Below are 18,664 nucleotides of genomic sequence, written 5' to 3'. Positions count from 1 at the left end.
ATAAAAGATCTTGCATTTCTTCTTTCTTCTTCTTTCTTCTCTCTTTCAGTACTCTCTTCTAGTGCTTCATATTCCCTTCTGCTACAAAGGTTTTCTTAATGGCTAAACTGGTGCCTTTCTTGCAATTTTGGACCATTACATTTTTCTTACTGTAATAAACTGTGACAGAAGTGAGAGATCCACCCAGGATAAGTGGAAATGAAGAGGCGTAGGTGGCCCAGCCTCGAGTGATACGTGCAGGGCCAGAAGAGTCCTGTGACACCATCTGCAAATCGGTGGTGTTTGCAGCAAAAAAGACAAGCTTTGGCAGCTCAAAGTCGGCAGGGTTCCTGCCTTGCTTGTGTCCGGTTCAGCAGTCCTGTCTAGTGGCCTCCAGCTGCTTTGCCTGGATATCTGCTCCAGGGTACTCCTTGGAGCCCTCAGTGGAGGTACTTAAGGACTGAGCAGGGTCTGACCACTCCTCTCTCTTGTGACTAAGAGTGCATCTGTTACAAATCCCAACGCAGGAGTTCTGCTGTGAAGGATGACCAGGGAGGATGCCTGCATGTTGGTCACAGGCGAGGGGAGGGAAGTGTATGTTTCAGAAGCTTCTGTGGGCCTTTTACTAGCCAGGTCTTAGGTTTTGAAGAAAACCAAGACCATGAATGAGACACAGAATTCTGTGAGATGAGAGTCAAGGCAGGATTCAATATGCTCTTAATAGCTTTTGTTGTGGAAGACTTACATAATAATATTTATTACTGTGTGGGAGTTTCGAGGGTAGTTTTTTGTCTGCAGATAACCCACTGCTGTAGATGAACTAAGTGACGACAGAAGAAGGGGGCATTATTGCTTATGGAGAAACTTGTGAAAGCTTAATATTTGCGAGCTGTCCCACTCCCACATCATAGAGTTGATTGACAGCTGATGTCTTCAGAAAGGATTGAATCCTCCTATAAACTACTCATGCGTCAGCTCTTCTACTGACTTAATTGCATCTGAATTTTGCACTGTTTCAGGGGTAGGGACATGCATAGTGTTGGGCAGGAGGATTCATGTGCCATCTGCATGTCACTGCCTTGTGCATTGTATTGAGCTGTTTCGATCCACTGCTGTCTACAAGAAAAAGGTGTGTGTTTTAGGCCAGGCTTAAATATTAGTGAAGGCTTGGATTTTAGATTTGGAGTTTGACATCAATACTAGGTTTAGTTTGAGTCTCTGAGTTAAAAGCCCAGTGACTTTCCCTATTGCTGAGTTTGCTAAATTAAGTATGTCCAAAGTTATTGCAGGTAAATGTTAGGAATTAATGAATGGAGAGTAGGTCTTTGTGAAGCTGTAACAGTGCAGGCCCAGATTCCCATCACAATTAGCGGGTAGGCTCTTCTGCCCTTTCCTCAGCTGCACCATGGCCTGCAGAGCAGTCTGCAAGAAGGCTGGTGGCTCCTTTTTCAAGATGAAATTAGCCACTAGTGCCAGCAACAGGCTTTTTAGTTTCCCTTCCTTGCTTCCCCTGCCAGATGTGAGAGGTAGCCCAGGTGTGCCATCTCTGCTCTGAGGGAGCGTGCCGTGCTGTGCCGGCGGTGGCACATCGGGCCCGGCTGTAGCGGTGTGTTCAGGCCAGCAGCGAGGTTTCGGAAGGGTCTGTCCTTAATAACCATCCTCGGGGGACACTCTCTCCAGCACCTCGCTCGGCCAGGCCAGGCCTTAGTCCCGGGCTCGGCGGGGACTGGGCCGGTGGCGCTCCCGGCACACCCCCACATCGCCCACTCCGCGGGCCCGCCCCCCGCCCCGCCCGCCGCCTTCCCGCGCCCCCATTGGCCACGTTGGGCGCGGGGCTGCGGGCGGCGGCGCGGATTGGCTGCGGCGCGCCGAGCCGAGCCGGGTGGAGCGCGGCGACGGGGCCGCGCGGGCAGCGGGCAGCGGGCAGCGAGCGTGGGGGTCTGCGGCGGCGCCGGCCCAGCTGACCCCAGCCTAGCTCGGCCCGGCCTGGCTCCAGGAGGAGAGACAGCCCCGGACCTCCCGGTGAGCGACAGAACCGCGCGGGGCCGGCGGCCGGGACGCCGGCCGCTCGGGGTAGTGGCCCGGATGAGCCCACTGGCGCTGCCCCGGTGGGGACCCGCTCCTCAGCCGAGTGGCACTGCCCGTGGGCCCCACGGGGCCAGGACCCTCAGGCCGCCGGCCCGCCCCCGCCCGGCGGCACACCTCTGTCGCCGCCCCTCCCCGTCGGGGGCGCGGGCCGCCCCGCGTCACCCTGCCGTCTGCGTGCGGCGGGGAAGGAGGGCAGGCTGCCCTCACCCCACCCCCACCCCGGCTGCCTTCCCGTGGCGAGAGGCCGCCAGACGTCCTCCCGCCGCTGTCCCCACCCCGGGGCACCGCCACGGCGAGGGGGACGATGCTGGGGCTTCCTGGGGGATGCGGCCCCTCTGCCCTCGGCTGGCGCCTACGCGTGGGCTGAGCGGTGGGGGCGCCGTGCGGGCCCCCCGTCTGCTCCCGGGGGTGCGGGCATCCTCGGGGGGTCCTTCGGGGTGTTTTGTCAGACCCCAGCGTGGTTCTGGAGCCCGCAAGCGCCAGGCAGGGCGCAGCCGTTGCCGGTGGATGCGGGGGACCCTCCCGAACAGGACGATTTGTTACCCGTGAGTTTCGCCGCATAAGGAGGCGGCGTGTGTAAGGCTCGGTGCCCCTTGCAGCTGCGGCGGCTCCGTAGGGCTCGTGTCCGACAAGCAGGTGCACCCTGACACGGGCCTGCGGAAAGGAAAGGGGGAGAGACGGAGCGCGAGGGCACAAAACCCATGACAAAACGTATGTGTGCCATGGGGAAAATACATTTGGCTTTGCGTATAGCTCTCCCCTTCTTAATATGTTCCAGCTAGCTGCGTGGAGATCTTCAGGAGTGGTGTTTATGTAGGCCTACTGCTGCACTTCCAACTGAGATTCACCAGTTCTTTACAGTTTCCTGTTCATCAGCTAGTGCTCGTGATGCAAAAGCCGAGCGACTAACCCAGGCTTTGCCTTGAGACCTCCCTGGCTTCACTCCCCTTACCTTTATTTGTGCTCTAAAGTAGTGCGTGGCTGTTAGCCATAGCTTTGCTTTTGCTTCTGTGAATTCTCCTTCTCTGTTTATAAAATATAGCAAAGGGAATCATATGCAAAGAAACTGAACTATTGTGGGACATTTCCAAGTCATTTTGTAATCAGTAATGAATGTTCAGGCTTACAAAAATTGGATTTTGACCTTCAGTGCAAAGGCATGGCTTGTGGGTGTGAGCTCTTGAAAGAATCTTTGCTCCTGTAATTTGAGGTGAAGAATTCAGTAAAGGATGAAAGCCAGCTGGTATAAAAGGAGAGTACTGGTAGGATTATCTTCTGGAGGCTTTACTGCATGGAAATTACCTATTGAAACCTGTTATAGTCTGATTTTTGTATTATAAATTGATTTGAGAACATTTTTTGCAACTCGTTGCATAGGGCTTTTTTTTACTGGAATTGGTCTTCCTGTGTATTTGGGTGGTGTTAGTGTTGGGCAGATTGTGTCTGGGGTCAGGTTGTCTTCTCTGCCTGGAGTTATGTATGTAGCCTTGGAGGTCAGTGATTCACATACTGGATCATAGGTCACAGTCCTGAAGCACAGCATAGGCAAAGAAGGATAGTATCTGGATGTCATAGTGTTTCTCATCATTAAGTGTTTAAAGCACTACACAAATGAGGTAAACATCACTGGACTGACTGTACAGATGGGGAAACTGAGGCAGACACAGGGAAAGAAAGCTGTTATTGCAAGTAACTTGCTGGGTAGCCTTTTGGACTCAGGATCAGTGTTCAGGTCTTCTGTGTCTGCAGTCAGCCAAGTGCTCTGCCATTACACTGTGTTGCACCTCTTGGACAATCTGGAGTCCAAAAGACTGATGCAGACATCCCCAGGTAACAGAGGCCTGAGTCTGTGTTTGGTGTTATTAGACAAGCTGACCACTTGTAAAATGCAGAGGGGAAAAGATGCCATAGAACTGCTTCCTCCAAAGGCCAGGCTTTGAGTCTTCTGAGGAATAACAGGCTTTGAGGCATACTGTACAGTGAGGTGTCTTGTGCATTCAGATACAAAGTAAACTGAATTAAGTGGATAAAATTGGATATTTATGCCCAGGAGGCAGTAAGCAAGCACAGCATGCAAATAAACACCAAGCAAATCAGTAGGTGTCCTGCTGGCTGCTGTGCTGTCATTAGAAAAGAAAAATGCCCTGATCTGGATTCCTTCAGAAGCAGAGAAAAATTAAGATGCTCACAGGCTGTGTGTGTGTACATCCAAACCAGTTCTTGTTGCACTTGCCAACAGCTTAGAGGTCTCCAGGTGGTTCCCTTTGCCCTGTCTGGTTTGTATGGTCCTTAATAGTGAAGCTTCGGAACAGTTCGTACAATACCTTGTATACCCCACAGCTGTATTCATCAGCAGTCTAGCAGTAGCTGCCTGTGTTTTTAGGTACAAATGCACAGATCTCAGCGCTGCCAGGGTTGCTGATAGGGATGACTCCTGCCCTCGGAGGTGTAGCTTTGACTACAGAGTGTTCTTCCTGGTTTATGCTCTGATCGCTGGGCCTGAATTAAAGCAGCTCAAGTTACCTCATGACATATACCTCTACTACTGCTTAACTTAATATTTTCAGTGTTTATAACACCAGGGTTCACAGAACTCAGAAGATGTCACAGCTGGTCTAAGACAAATAGGGTCTGGTGCTTGGCTTCCCAGCTCTGTTTTATGACTTCTAGGTTTGAGAGTCCATTCTGTAAACACTCCCTTTCTTTCTTATCCAAATGGAAACAGCTTGTGGAAGTGTCACAGACAAAAAAGGGCTGCTTAGCAGCAATACATTTATGAACAGTATAGCATTCATTGTTGTATCCCTGTTGTTAAGATACAGCCCTGTTGTATCTTAAAATCTTGCTGCCTTGGCTGTATACCAGAAACTTTTAATCAAATGGTGACTCTCTGAACTTAAATGAATCTCCTTTGCCTTTGGCTTTGCCTTTGCGAGAGGGAGCAGGGAGAAGAAAGGAATACATCTGGATGGGATAATTCTCAGATTTCATCTAAGACATATTTCCTCTTTATTGTTTTCAAAGACCATTTGATTCCTTCTTGCATGTTACAAATTGTCAATCTGTGTGAACTGTTTTTGTTCAAGCAGGCTTTTCCAGTAGTGCCTACTCTTCTCTTACAGTTCTTTACAAGCTCTCAAGAGGCTTTCAAGCATAATGATAAGTGTGAATCAAATAGCGAGGTAACTTATCCCATTTTAAAGAGTAAGTAATAGAAAAGAGCTGGATTCCATCAGAAGGAGAGCAGCTAGTACTGACATGTAGGAAGCTGTGAAAGTATAACTAATGCAAAAATGACACATCAGGAGAGCTGCAGCTTAAAGACCACAGATATACTACACACATGATTATCAATGTGGGCCTATGGCCTATGAAAGGATGGATGTGCTTTAAAACTTATGTAACAGGCTTACTTTTCAGGAGGCTGAAAACACCCTAACCTTGTTCCAGACTGATCTGCTTTCAAATTCCTCATCTTTATGAACAGCAGAGGTTGCCTTAGGGGTTGGAGCTGCTACCAACATAGAGTAGGTAATTTGACCAGCCACTGCTTTGTGGCTTGAAAACCATACATCTCTGTTCCTTCTTTGTTTCTGAATTTTGTGGTCTGTTTTATCAGATCACAGTCCTGTTTCCTGAAATGACGGCTGTGGGCCAGGAAAACAGAGAAAGTGATATTTTCTTAGCCATGTGGTGTTTGTGCAAAAATAACAGTATTGTGGGGGTTTTCCAAAGCATGCAAAGTGTATGAAACAGAATATTGTCCTAAACTGTTTCTGTGGCTTTCAGACTCTTTTCTGATCTGTGGAAGTAGGGTTCTGTACTGCATCCTTGTGTTAGACTGTCTTTCATTTTTGCAAAATATTTTACTGTTCATTTACCATCTCTTAGTTAGCAAGATACTAGAAATTCAGGAGAAGAATCAGGTCGGAACCTTGGTTATTTGTTGCATATACATCATATGGAAGAAGGTTGTCTCTCCTGCTGTCCAGCAGAGGTATGTCGATTTGCAGCAGAGAGAACATTTTCAGAGAATATGACTTTGTTTTGAAAAGAAATCCTGCTTTTTGCTGCATGAAGTTTGTGTTCTTTCAACCTAGTTTGTGGATTTGGAGTATTTTTGCATTTTTTTTGTGTGGCAGCTTCTACAGTTGTAAATTCTGTTGACAAAACGAAAACATATTCTAGCTTGAGCTGAATAGTCATTTAATTATTTTACTGTACTAGCTAGCAGCTGATCTCACTAGCTGCCTTTATGAAGGTATATTGCAGTCCCTTCTGAAGCTGTACTTCTGAAAGCTTGACACCTGCAGTGTCAAGGACACAGGTCTGCCCTAGTGATGAACTTTTTAAAAAATTATAGAGCTGCACTGTGCTGGTTCATGTGAGAAAGCACTAAAACCACTCAACTAAAAGTACTGCCTTTAGTAAATGAACACTGCTAGCTTGAAGGAGAGGGCAAGAAGTGTGACCTTAGTTATTCAAATTTAAGTGATTCCCCTTTATGTTGTCTACTGCAATTATTTTAGTGAATCTGTCTCAGTTTTAATGCAGGAAAAAAGTATTTGTGTAGATGAGTGCTTATATTGTACTGTATTAAACTCTTATTTTGGCCTCTGACTGAAAGGCGGTGTACTATATAACTCTACATGTGGCAAGGTAATAAGGCACATTAAAGGCAATAAAGCTTCAGACTTGGTGAGTTCCCCACTCAGATCTCATCATTTCACTGAAATGACTTGGCATTGACAGGGAGCAGAGCTTTCTAAGAAGTGTTTATTCTTGTAAATCTTGTGAAACTCAGTAGTGTAAAAATTAAAATCTAATTCTGATGTTGTTTCTGGGGGCGGTTTAGAGTAGTACAGCTTGCTAAAGATTTAATGTAAAAAGTCAGTATGCTCAAGTACGCTCCGGGTGACAGGATGAACTGCCAAACTACTGGTTTAACTGTTCAGCTGTAATTCTGAGAGTAAAACAACTTCTAAACCTGTCTCCAGCTTTCCTTATCTTGAACATTTAAAAATATTCCTTATTCAGATGGAATTTTCCTTGCCATCCACAAACAAAGTTCAGTTTTAATTTTATAAGTGAAAATACGTTGCTTTGCAACTGTTGTACCTTTATATAATTCTATTTTATATAGGGATTTTTTAGCAATGTCCTTGAAATGCCTGGAGTTTGAAACTTGGCATAGTTCGAGGTTTTTTGTGGTTTGTTTTTTTGTTGGTTTGTTTTGGTTTGGTTTTTTTTAATATCACAGAATCACAGGTTGGAAGGGACCTCAGGGATCATCTAGTCCAACCTTTCTAGGAAGAGCGTTCCTATACATATATACATTCCTAGCTAGATCTGGGGCAAAAGATTAGCTGGATAACAGCAAAGAGACCAAGTAATAACTCTGAGCAATTCTTACCTGGCACCTGTGAAAATACGCTAGTAGAATCTGATTTAGGCTTGGCCTGCTGGGGATACGACAACATACCCTTTCCCAGCCCCCTTGGCAGGCGCAGGTGGCTGCTCGGAGGCTCTGCACAAGGGTGATGGTGCTGGGTGTGCATCACTGAGGTGTGGTCTTCCCGAGCAGAAGGCTGTTCCTTAGCTACAGGAGGAGACAGCTGTTGTACGTGCTTCCTTCAATTTATAGCACATTCGTATTTTGTGCTGACTCCCTCATGATACTTCTTGCTGGGTCAGCTGAGAGATTTGGATTCAGGTTCTCATGTCAAAGTCTGCTCTCCATTCCCCAGTGACAGTGCTGCTTTCATGGATGTGTCGGCCGTGTTCATGAGCATGGATCCTTGCGTCAGGATCTGCACGTTTTTCTCACATTTCTTTTCGTCTCTTCTGCGATGTGCATGTCACAAGCACCGGGTTTTCTTTCCTGAAGCCTTTCAGCCTGCTCACAGTGTCAGTATGATGTACTCTCTTTCTCTACTGGTCTTCCCACATAGTTTTCCAGCGCTTGTGGTTGCTGTGTCTCAGATCTGTTTTAAGGACTCCTAGTCCTACCTGTCAGCTCTAAAAACTAATGCTTTTGACTGGAAGACCATTTGTGTTTGGGTTGTTTTTTTTGACGGCTTTTATTTTTTCCTTCCCTTGTAACCTAGGCTTCATCACTGGTTTCTCACAGAACAAAGCAGTGGGTGTTGGAAGAAGATATAAATTAGTGATGTTTTCATGACGTCCTATTTTTGGCCTATGTTTGGCTCAATTTTGACGTATCCAGCTTCCATCTTTAAGCCTTGTACCAGGCAAAGCACAAGGCAGCAAGCTCTTCATGGAAATCTGTACCTAGTGCTGGATGATTTCATGCTAGCTTTCTTGCCTGTAATCTTGGTATTAAATCACCCCTTCTGCTTCTTCCTTCCTACCCAGCAAATGAACAACCCTACAGATTTTTTTGTAAGAGATGTCACCTCTGCCCTTCCAGCACTTTTCCTTTCTGAATGAAGTAATGCAAGAATATAGGCTGGCAGAAGCCACTGAGGAAAACAGGAAAAAAATAGTTTGCAGGGAAAGGAAAGAATAATATCCCTCATTTGTGTATGTATAGCATCAGGCTCAATCCTGATTAAAGACTTTGAACATCACAACAGCATGCCAATTTTGGCTTCCTCTTCTAGCGAAGGATAGTGTGTGCGGAGGTTCTTGGCAGCATCCCTTGACAGTAAACACAACTGAAATCAACTCCTATGTTTTAAATAGGTCTGGCAATAATAGAAAAATGTGGATAAATAACATAAAAATTAAGTATATTAAATAAGCTTGGTGCAACTTACTCGCAGTCATATTTTTTGTTTGTATTACATTTCCTCCAAATCTGTCAGTCAGGCTTTCTTCATGTTAGATGCCAAATAATGGGAACCAGCTATCTTGGTCTTCTGTCACCTCTCTCCACATCTGGCATGAATGATACATTTTTTGCCAGGTGCTTCCTTCATACTGGTGTTGTGATGTACACAAAAAAAAATAAAAGGACACTAGGAGTAGGATGGAGAGGGTAAGTTTGTATTGAAGCATTTTTAACAGCTCACTGTATAAATCTGATAATATAAATGATTGCCTCAGTGGGAATTGGAGGATATGGCAGGTTAAAAAGCTGTTTAGAAACCCAGACAAACTGTTCTGTCATGACAGGACAGGTTTCAGGCATAAAATGCCTCCTGGCAACAGCAGTGCCAACCATGCAGTGCTGCATGCAGGCTAGAGGCTGTGACTTCTGAATCCGTACAGATTTCATCGTTTCAGGCGAAGCATGCTGCTGCTGAGCATACTGACAGCAACGGTCCCCAGACGGCAGGCATGAGGGATGTGTTTTACCTCTACAGACCGTACTGCCATCCACCTCACCATTCTGTCATCCCAGCTCCAGTTTAAAGCAAACCTTGTTTTTTGCTCCACAGCTATTGCTGCAATGCAGTTTCCTGGAGAGGGAAATAGGATTACACAATCAGAGTGTGCTGGTGGAGGTAGGAAAGCAGAGGATGAGCTTGGCTCAGATGAACTCCATGCGCCTTGTTTGTAGTGCAGTTTTACCAGGTAATGGAGTTACAGGGGTGAAAACCTTCAGTTTGTTCCTTGGTTTGGGCAGCGGGTATTGTAAGGGGCTGGCATAACTGCAGTAATGTGATGCTTCTATCTTGGCTGTTGTAAAAAAGCAGCTGAAGAAAAACATGTAAAAGGCTAGCTTGTGTCATTAGGAGAGGGAGTAGAGGTAAATGGAAATAGTGACAAGCAGTGCTAGGGGGTGGATTCATGATGTTATGGGGCCTTTGACTGGGAAGAACTTTTGTGATCCCAGCAACCATCTGTGCGTTGCAGTAACTATAGCTAACAAATCTTGTTGTGCTTTTTTTCTTCCAGTTATGAAATCCAAAATGCCAGTTCTTTTAGAAGTGCCTTTTAGCAGTAGCAGGAGGTCAGGGACTACTTGCTTAAATTCTCATCAGGAATCTTTATTTTTCCTTGGCCAAGAAAGTAATTGAAAAACACCTCTTCTGATGCAACCGCTAAGATTCCTGGTGTTAATTTATTCATTATTTATTTGTGGATGAGTTCAGAGTTTGTTCATTTGCTTCTCTATAGATTTTGTAATAGTATTTTTTTCAGTCAAAATGGTAAGACTGATGATGTAGGTGATGTTTCAACAGTGAGTCAAGCGTGGTGGCTATGCTGGTTGGACCTCTTGATCTTCACACTGCTCAGTTGTTTCCTTTCACAGGTGTACCTTGTTTTCTCTGAGCTGAACTTGTGACTATGCTGGATGCAGTGAAGGGTTTGGTGATGTCTCTTCTCCAAACTGAGGATTTCTCTGGTGTGGATGGGAGATTGAGCCATGCAGGTGACAGGAGAGCTAGATGAAAGTGGAGGTCTTCAAATAAGAGGCTAAGAAGGTGCTACTACCCTTGCAAACCTGAGGTTGGTTGGGTGACACCATACATCATTTCTGGATGCAACACTTAAGTAAAGTGGTTTTGGGGTTTTTGGGGGGTTTTTGTTTGTTTGGTTTGGTTGTGGGGTGTTGGGTTTTTTTTTCAGAAAATCATGTTCTAGAGTGATCTGATAAATGATGGGAAACAGCCCATGAGTCCAGTTTTATTGTTCTGAATGGAAAAGGAGAAAGGGAGTGTTATATCTCATAAAAATCCATATGCAGCCTTGCATAACTGATCCTCTGCTCTGGCTGGTAAGCAAGCTTTGCAGGCTTGCAGCTGCATTCCTCTCATCTCTTGTGAAACTTCAACCTCTGATTACATCTTTCGCCTACTGTCACTAGTTAACATCAAAAAGGGAAAAGAGGCAGCTTGAGGTGACACTGACACAGTGCTTCTAAAGGCTAACAAAGCAAGTGATTTAGGAACTTCTGTAAAGAATTATCTGATTACTGATAAATCTTGCAGTTGCCTCCATTTGAAAACCTGATTTTATGAAGGACAGGAAAAATGGGCCTTTCCCCCTCTCCCCCCTCCCCTCATAGGTGCTATGACAGTGCTCTCTTGGGGCCTCTTGAGAGGGAGAGGTTAAGCACCTCTAAAGGAGGATGGAGGGCAGCGCTTTGAAGGTAAGTCCTCCATTGTCCTATTCTGCTTACTTTGATGAGCTATCCTTAGATAAATATTTCCCTTAAAGATTTCTGTTAAGTAAATGAACAAGTTGTTTAATCTAACTACTAGCTCCTGATTCCATGCTGACTATATTAATCCTGGAATAACTTGGGGGAGCTGCGTAAAATTAGACCGGCAATAGACTTACCTTGATCTGGTTTTGATATGGCAGTCATTCCTAGTGTTTATTAGTGCCTTTGTGGCAGTATTGTAGTCAGAGAGGCAGCCTTGTCTGACAGCGCAAAAAGCAGGGATAGCTGTTGCCCCATGCCACTGGACAGCTTACATTAGGATGCCTTTCTCTGCCCTTGCTACAGTGTTTTTGTGATATTTGATAGAAAGTGCATTCTGCTACTTGTCCCACCACGCTAAGGCTAGTGGTATTGCCAGCTGATCTGTTACTAACTGTTCATCATTACAGCCTATATTTGCAAGATATTTGCTTGCAGCACCCATGGATGTTCCTCATGGGATATTTGCGGAGTTGCAGGATGTCTACTGGCTGTCTTGGTTGCTGGAAATGAATAGAGCCAGCACAGAGCTGCTCTGAAACTGTTGATGCAGGAGGTGAGGCGTGCAGCACTGATGCTGGCTAGTGGTAGCATGGATGCTGGCTTTGGATGCCTCTAACAAGGTTTCAAAACATGCTTGGAGTGTGGGTGTAAGTAGATATTCCAGAAAAAACCGTAAAAATCAGGTGTTCGTCATTCCTGCTTTTAGTTCATCTATAATTCCAGTCCAATGAGCCTTCTCCTTTATGAAATGGAAATAGTGGGTATCTTCCGTGACTCCAGGAGCAGCTGACATAATGTCCTGGGTTTGTGTCCCCACTCCCAATTCGTGCAGCCTCTCTGAGCATCGCAGTTACATGAGGGTTCCTTCAAAAATTTCTTGATTCCAGGTCCCTCTTCTCTGACCCCAGCAACGAAGCTGGACTTGCTTAACTCGTAATAGAAACTTTATAAAGATTTGCCCAGTATTAGCAGCCTTTACAAAACTGTCTAATGCTTTTTAACTACTTAAATGTGACGTACAGAATCTTCACATTCATGTGATTCATAGCTTGTATATACCAAACTGAAAAAACAGTGCTCCGTCTCTTATGTGGGTGTTAGTGTTATTGTGAGTTAGAGGGTGCAGTATAGATGTACCTCAACGAGACTTCACCAGTGAGTTTAGCCATTAGTACACTTAGTAAGGTCTAATTTACTCCTCACATTTATGTCCAGGTATTTAGTACTGTGTGAAATGTTGTCATGCAGCAGCTTCATAATTTTTGTCAAATAGGTAATATATAAGGAGTTAATAAGCACAGTATATGCAGTAACCATTTGTATTTTCCCTAGTGGATAACTTTCAGATTTTAATAACCTTCATGAGTCTTCCAGTTACCAGTTTTTCTGCATTGCTTTTCATTCAACATGGTGCTTTGGCTCATTCACAACTACAGTTTTGTGAATGGGCCCAGTGACGTAAAAGGGACCACTTGAGAAATATGTGTCTTGCTGAATCAGATTGGCACGAGTTTCTTTGTCCATCTGGAGCCCAAAAATAATTTTCAAAACATACTAGGGAATTTAGCCACAGAGTCTATTGATTAACACTGTGTATGTATCTATGTTCCCTAAACTGTTTTGAAAAATGCCCATCTGCTGTTCTTTTTAACCCATTGCCTGAATAAACAGGCAGTAATAGGACTTTTGAATAGTAGAAATTCATAGTAGTTGCGCTTAATTCCTGTATCCCTTCTTCTTCTGAATGTGGAGTTCTTATGTTTAATGGGAGTTAATGTAGTTAGAATCTGAAGAACAGAGAGGGGTGATCCCACTCTCCCTGTGTCTGTGTAAGTTACTCCAGTTACTGATTTGTAAGTAATGCAGGTGCAGTTCAGGTGTGACCTTGCACACGTGTAACCTCTGATAATTTTAAGTTAGAGCATCTGCCCACCAGAAGAAATCCCTGGATGTTAGTGGTATTGATTGTGGTGAATTCCACTCTGTTCATGAGGCTTTTTACTTCTTTCAAAGAAGAAAATCTACCTCTGTTACACTTAGTGTAATGTTATTGAATTTGCTAGTAGAGGAAGCAGTCTTCTGACTAGCCACAAGTTGCAAAAGCTGCAGTATGTTGGGTTTCCTGCAAAGCTAAGCAATCCCAGACTTTCCCTTTGTTTTATGTTTTGCCCTTCATGATGATCCTCTTCATCCAAATAAGATAATTATCCTTCTGTCTGAAAATTGTTTGCTCAGATTCCTATAATTAATTTGGGGTCAACGTCTATATAGTCTTACTTTATGTTTTCTTCCAACTGCATTGAAAGATTTTTTAATATTTTTTAAAGTGAACCAAGGAACTACCATTACTGTTCACAGTACCTAAAAGTTGATTTGACACTCCAGTTAGTGCTTTATTCCTTCTTCGAACATGGCAAACTCTTAAGAGGGGTGTTGCTCTTCCTATTAATGCAGGTTTGGCGTCCTGAAACCCTGCTTTTTAGTCCTGTGGCAACTCTGTTTTCTGAGGGAGGCCTAGGACCTGGTGCTGAGTACCCTGGCATGCCTTGCCCTTTGCGTTGTGATACTAGTGTGTTTTGTTCCCATTTCTGGCAGGCATATATGACATTTAGGATTTTGATATCTTGTCTCTACCCTAGAGCTGCTATTTCTGGATACTGGATTTTTCTCAAGCACTGTAACTCTGTGTTGTTTGAAAGGCTTTGTTTTTCCTAACAAATCATAGCAGATGCTTTCTAGAGTGTAAGGCAGGGATTAAGGAGGGTCTCAGACCTGCTTCTGGAGGGATTTGCCATCATTTGCAGTGAAATCCAGCAGTTGATAACATAGTTAAACCTTCTAATATTTTCCATAAAAACAAAATATCCTTTATACTAACCTTGTGCTTTTACTTGGACTTGCGGACCAGCCTGGCCAGAATCTGATCCCCATTTTCCCCTTTATCATCATAATATATTTCAGAAGGATGTTTGTAGTATTGATACATAGAAATATATCAAACAGTGGAAAGACATGCTTTTGATTCTGCTAAAGCAAGAGATTATTTTCTAGCGGTGAAAGATTGTGTAATGACTCTTCCTTGGAAAACTCCATATCCGTGCAGGTTGTGTACTTACTGTGGGTGGTTGGCAGTGTCCTTTCCAATGACAGGCTATTCAGCTAGATCTCATTACCAATGTTCTCTTGATTAAATCAAATGGCTTTCTTGTTAAAATCCACAGTTTTGTGTACTGCACATTTTAAATGCATCTTAAATAAGTGTTTAGCAGTTATAGTTCCTTCAAATCACTGACATAATAATGACCGGAACTTCTGTGTTCTTTGCCCTGCAACAGGACTTATATGAGTCAGTGCCATCGTCTCAGTGCATCCAGCCTGCCAGGCAGGGTGATTATGGATATGGAGGGGGCTGTGCTGAAAGCAGCCGTATGTAACAGCAAGAACTTATGTCCTACCCAGGAAGTGACAGTTCAGTGTCGAGTCATTTGATGCAAGGGTTAAAACAAAACAAAAAAAAATCCACTACAACTAGAAGTCTACTACTGAATTATTCTCTCTCTGGAGGATGAGTTTCCAAGCAGTTGGATGTGACATGGCTTAGCATGATGGGGCACGATGCTGACTGGAGTTTCTGGATGATGTAAAAATTGTTAGCACCACTGTAGCACTTCACAAGAAGAACTACTTTTCATCCAAGATAATTTTGTTTAATGAGCTTAGCCTCACATCATGTAAGGTAGCACTCATCAGAGGCACAAGAATTTCTTTGTCATACCTCGATCTCCCTTGAGTGCACCCTTAGGAGCTGTCATCCTGATTATTCACTGAGTAAGTGTAGTAACAAATCGCTGATACAAAACATTGCCTTTGAATCCAATGTTTTATATGTGGTGAGTGTAAATACCTATAACTTTTCTCAGTCCTTCCCATTCTACTTTCCGATGTGTCCCTGAGCTAACCATCAGTCTGAATAGGACTATTACACTTTCTGTGGTAGATCAGCTAGTTAACAAGTTCAAATTAGAGTCAGCAGTTTGTTTTACTGTCTGGCAACCAGTACAGGCTGGTTTAAATGTGTTATTTACAGTCTGTATATGTAATTAATAACATTTTAAATTTTGAAGAAGGTGAGGAGTCAGCCTCAGTCTTAAATTTAGATCAAATCAACAGCTTGTTACTTAGGAGTCATACGGTATCTGTCTTATAAGCAACTGCAGTCTGAGCTACTTTCTTGATAGCTGCTATTGCTCACATGGGATCCCAGGCCCCAGTCTTACAGTGAAGGAGAAGGGAACTGAAACTGAGTTAGCCACGTCTGATTCCCTTCCTTATTGGTGTTGAAGTCATTTTCATTAGCAGTTTGTTTGGATGGTCATCAACTGTCCATTCTGTGTTTAGGAGAGCTCTGGAGAGCAACATGTTGACTTTAAACCACATACTCCTGTAGTGGATATAAATCAATTGCAAGGATGCTGGCATTGCATCTGTTGGTGTGTAAACGATCTGTGCCAGGATAATGTTACAATGGAGAGAGACTGCAGAGTGTGTTTGGTCTACCTGAATGACTTTCTGTCCCTCGTTGTTCTTGTGGTAGCACGGGAATCATCACAACATCCACCCCAACCAAATAAACACTGCTGCTGTTACTGCACTGAGAGAAGGTGGAGGAAGAAAACGTGGTGTGTAATAGCAACACAAACTGGAGTCACTAAATTGCCAGGGACCTTAGGTGCTTCCTACAAGCATTGCATCCTGTATCTTTGTTACTTGCTTCTGATATCTGTCCTTCCCTCTGTCTGTCTTGGACCCTTCCTCATGCTGCACTGTGCTTGTGCTGAGCCAAGGCAGCACAAGTCTTGAGCTCGCTCTGGTTCTCTGAGAACCAGGCTCCTTCCTCCTCTCCCTCCTTGCAGCACGTGGGTGCAGGCGCTTCGGTCACAGCCCCTTGGCAGGCTTCAAACCCTGCACGTAGGAAAGCATCCTGCTGAAATGTCGCATCCCACAGCTAGAGCCGATGGGGGATAGGGTGTAAAGCAGGTCCCACAGTGAGGATCTGGCCCCTGGCTCCCTGCTGCAGTGCAGCCCTGCCTGTTGGGGGGCATGACTACCCCCTCCTCTGCTCCAGTCGTTTTAATGCCCTGATTACTGAAGTGGGTAAGTCACCATCTCGCTTGTAATAATTACAGATTTCCTCTGTGATTTTTCACTTGTCGGTTGCCACAGCAACTATGCAGTGGCTCGGCTGAAATGCTGTCACAGGGATTTAAATCTGAAGTGGCTCAGCCTTTTCCTGCGCTCTGGCGCATCTCCCCTCTTGCCCCTGGCACCATGGCAACCTGGCGATGGCACCCTGTACACGATCCCCCTGCGTCCACAGGCCTGAGGGGTGCTGCTGTTATTCTCTCTGCGTATCCGCGTCTCTCCCGTTGCCTCTCAAGCAGCGCGCGGCGGGAGGTGGCATTAGGGTGCTTGCGGGCTGTCGTACTGCCTGTGCCTGTGCACGGCCTGAAGGAACTGAACCGAACCAAGGTTATTTTATGAAAGTGTGTGCCCGGTGTCACACTCGGGATATTTGCAAACCAGAGTAAAATGAAGGGTTTTAAAGACAAAACCTGTTCTTCAGCTTCCACAGTTCTTGAAAACTAAGGGGCCATTTCGAACGTTAATACAGTCTGGCTCTGTATCTCTGGAATTTGTTTTCAGAAACCTGCCGAGAGGCATTCATGTGAACTCAAGACTCCCAGGGGTCTGAGCTGATGGGCTACACCCACACGCCACAGGTACTGGACTAGCAACGGGCAGAGCCAGATGATCTCTGTTTGAGGGAAGTGGGTATTACTCTCTGCTGGGTTTGGCTGAGCACGGGGTATAGCTTGAAGGAGCTGGTTTCATTAACCTTCATTAACTGGGGCATTCCCTCCAGCTCAGCTGCAGGGTCGCAGCTCGGGGTTTCCTCTGGGTGATGCCTGTCCTTGCTGCCGGCAGTCGCAGGCGGCTGCGGGAGGGAGCTGACCGCAATGGCGTTTCTCATGAATGCAGCTGGCAACAGCCCACTCTAAAGTGAAGGAGAGAGCAGCTTTTTCGACTGGCAAGCTGGCTGGGGGCAGTTTTCATCCAAGTCGTGTAAGTGCCTTGTGTTGGTGTGTGGTGGGGGTTAGCGCAGGCTACGGCCGAGCCTGCAAGGGCTGCGCTCCCGTGCTTTCTGTTCAGAGGTGAATGCGTGCGTCTGTGTATGTGCAGGCATGTGCGATGTTAAAATGTCCCTGTCATGGATATGCATGGTTAGATGCTCCCCGTTTTTTTCGCTGGACCTCTTGTAAAAGAAATGTCCCACATACATCTGCTTTTCTGTGTTTTCAGCCGAAATGGGGGTCACCTTGAGAAACCAGAGCACTCGCTCCCATTTAAGACGTTTCCCTTGGTTTGGTGCAGGCTGCCTCCAAGTGAGCTATTTTATGACTTCAGGAAGCAGAAGAATAAATTGTGCTTTTACAGTCCATTTTATTTGATGCTATTTATCTAGCTATTTTCATGACCTCTGAGGAGGCAGTGGCAGGATGCTGAGGAATAAAATCTTACAAGGAATATAACTGAATTTCCTTGGAGGAAGCTCCACTTGAGGGTATTTTTCAGTACTTTAATATTTCAAAAACTGCAGAATGCTTGTGGAGCAACTAATCTGAAAAGCACTGCTATGTCATAACATAAGGTGTTTAACCTGTCAAGAGGTGGACTGTTTCGGTGTGAGCAATGCGTGGAGATTAACAGGCATGGTTTGGTTATGTTGTTGCCATCTGCACTTAAAATAATGGACTCAAAATATGCAGTCTTGAAGAGAAGTTCTTATGGGTAGTTCACTAGTAAAGCTCACTGAAATATCAAAGTGCATTTTTTTTCATTGGGAACTACAAAGGAATGACAAACTAAAAAAATTTTTTTAATTTCAGCTAACATTAGTTTAGTTGTGCTTGTTTTTTACCAACTTTTATGTACAGTTATGCCATTTATTTTAGGTATTTTAGCTGTGGATCTGGAACTTGCCCAATTTCTAACAGATGCTTTTTACACCCCATTTTTTCTTTTCCTGAGACAATGTATTTCTTTCACAGGGAAGGTGTAGGCACATCTCATCCCAGCTTAGCTGTATAGTTCTTAAATAAAAAACGAGCTGCTCAGAAGTTTGGTGGGTCACCTGAATCCTAGTGTGCCATAACCGCAACATTCCCACCTGTTCTTATTCATTGGATTATGGACCAGGAGTCTTTTCTTCATCCACTATTTGTTGGAGAGAGGGAAAATAAAGACAAGGGAAGAAAGATTTAAAAAAAAAAAAAAAAAGGAGAGAAAAAGGAAAAAGGGATGTTTTCATATCCAGCCACCAAACCCTGCTTAGAAGATGTTTAAAGAGAAGAACCTGGACATGTGAGTGTAATGATACTTCTGACTGTAGATGATTTTTAAAACTTGATGGAAGGTCTG

The 18,664-nt window shown here is 44.7% G+C and overlaps 1 protein-coding gene across 3 annotated transcripts in view; it reads left to right on the top strand.

The window, feature by feature from the left end:
- The first annotated feature begins 1,853 nt into the window (after positions 1–1,853).
- ABAT (4-aminobutyrate aminotransferase) overlaps positions 1,854–18,664 on the top strand; it is a 63,395-nt gene continuing 46,584 nt past the window's right edge. The window contains exons 1-3 of one of the 3 annotated variants that reach the window (XM_075105324.1): positions 1,854–2,001; positions 16,889–16,965; positions 18,295–18,607. The gene's annotated coding sequence lies outside the window, so the exon portion shown is untranslated. Of the gene's footprint in view, positions 2,002–9,515; positions 9,607–16,888; positions 16,966–18,294; positions 18,608–18,664 lie in introns of those variants that run through there. The other 2 variants (XM_075105323.1, XM_075105325.1) reach the window with 2 other exon arrangements.

The sequence above is a fragment of the Phalacrocorax aristotelis genome, chromosome 10 (genome assembly GCF_949628215.1).
Source record: "Phalacrocorax aristotelis chromosome 10, bGulAri2.1, whole genome shotgun sequence".
In the NCBI taxonomy this organism is placed as follows: domain Eukaryota; kingdom Metazoa; phylum Chordata; class Aves; order Suliformes; family Phalacrocoracidae; genus Phalacrocorax; species Phalacrocorax aristotelis.
This window is presented reverse-complemented; position numbering and strand designations above follow the sequence as displayed.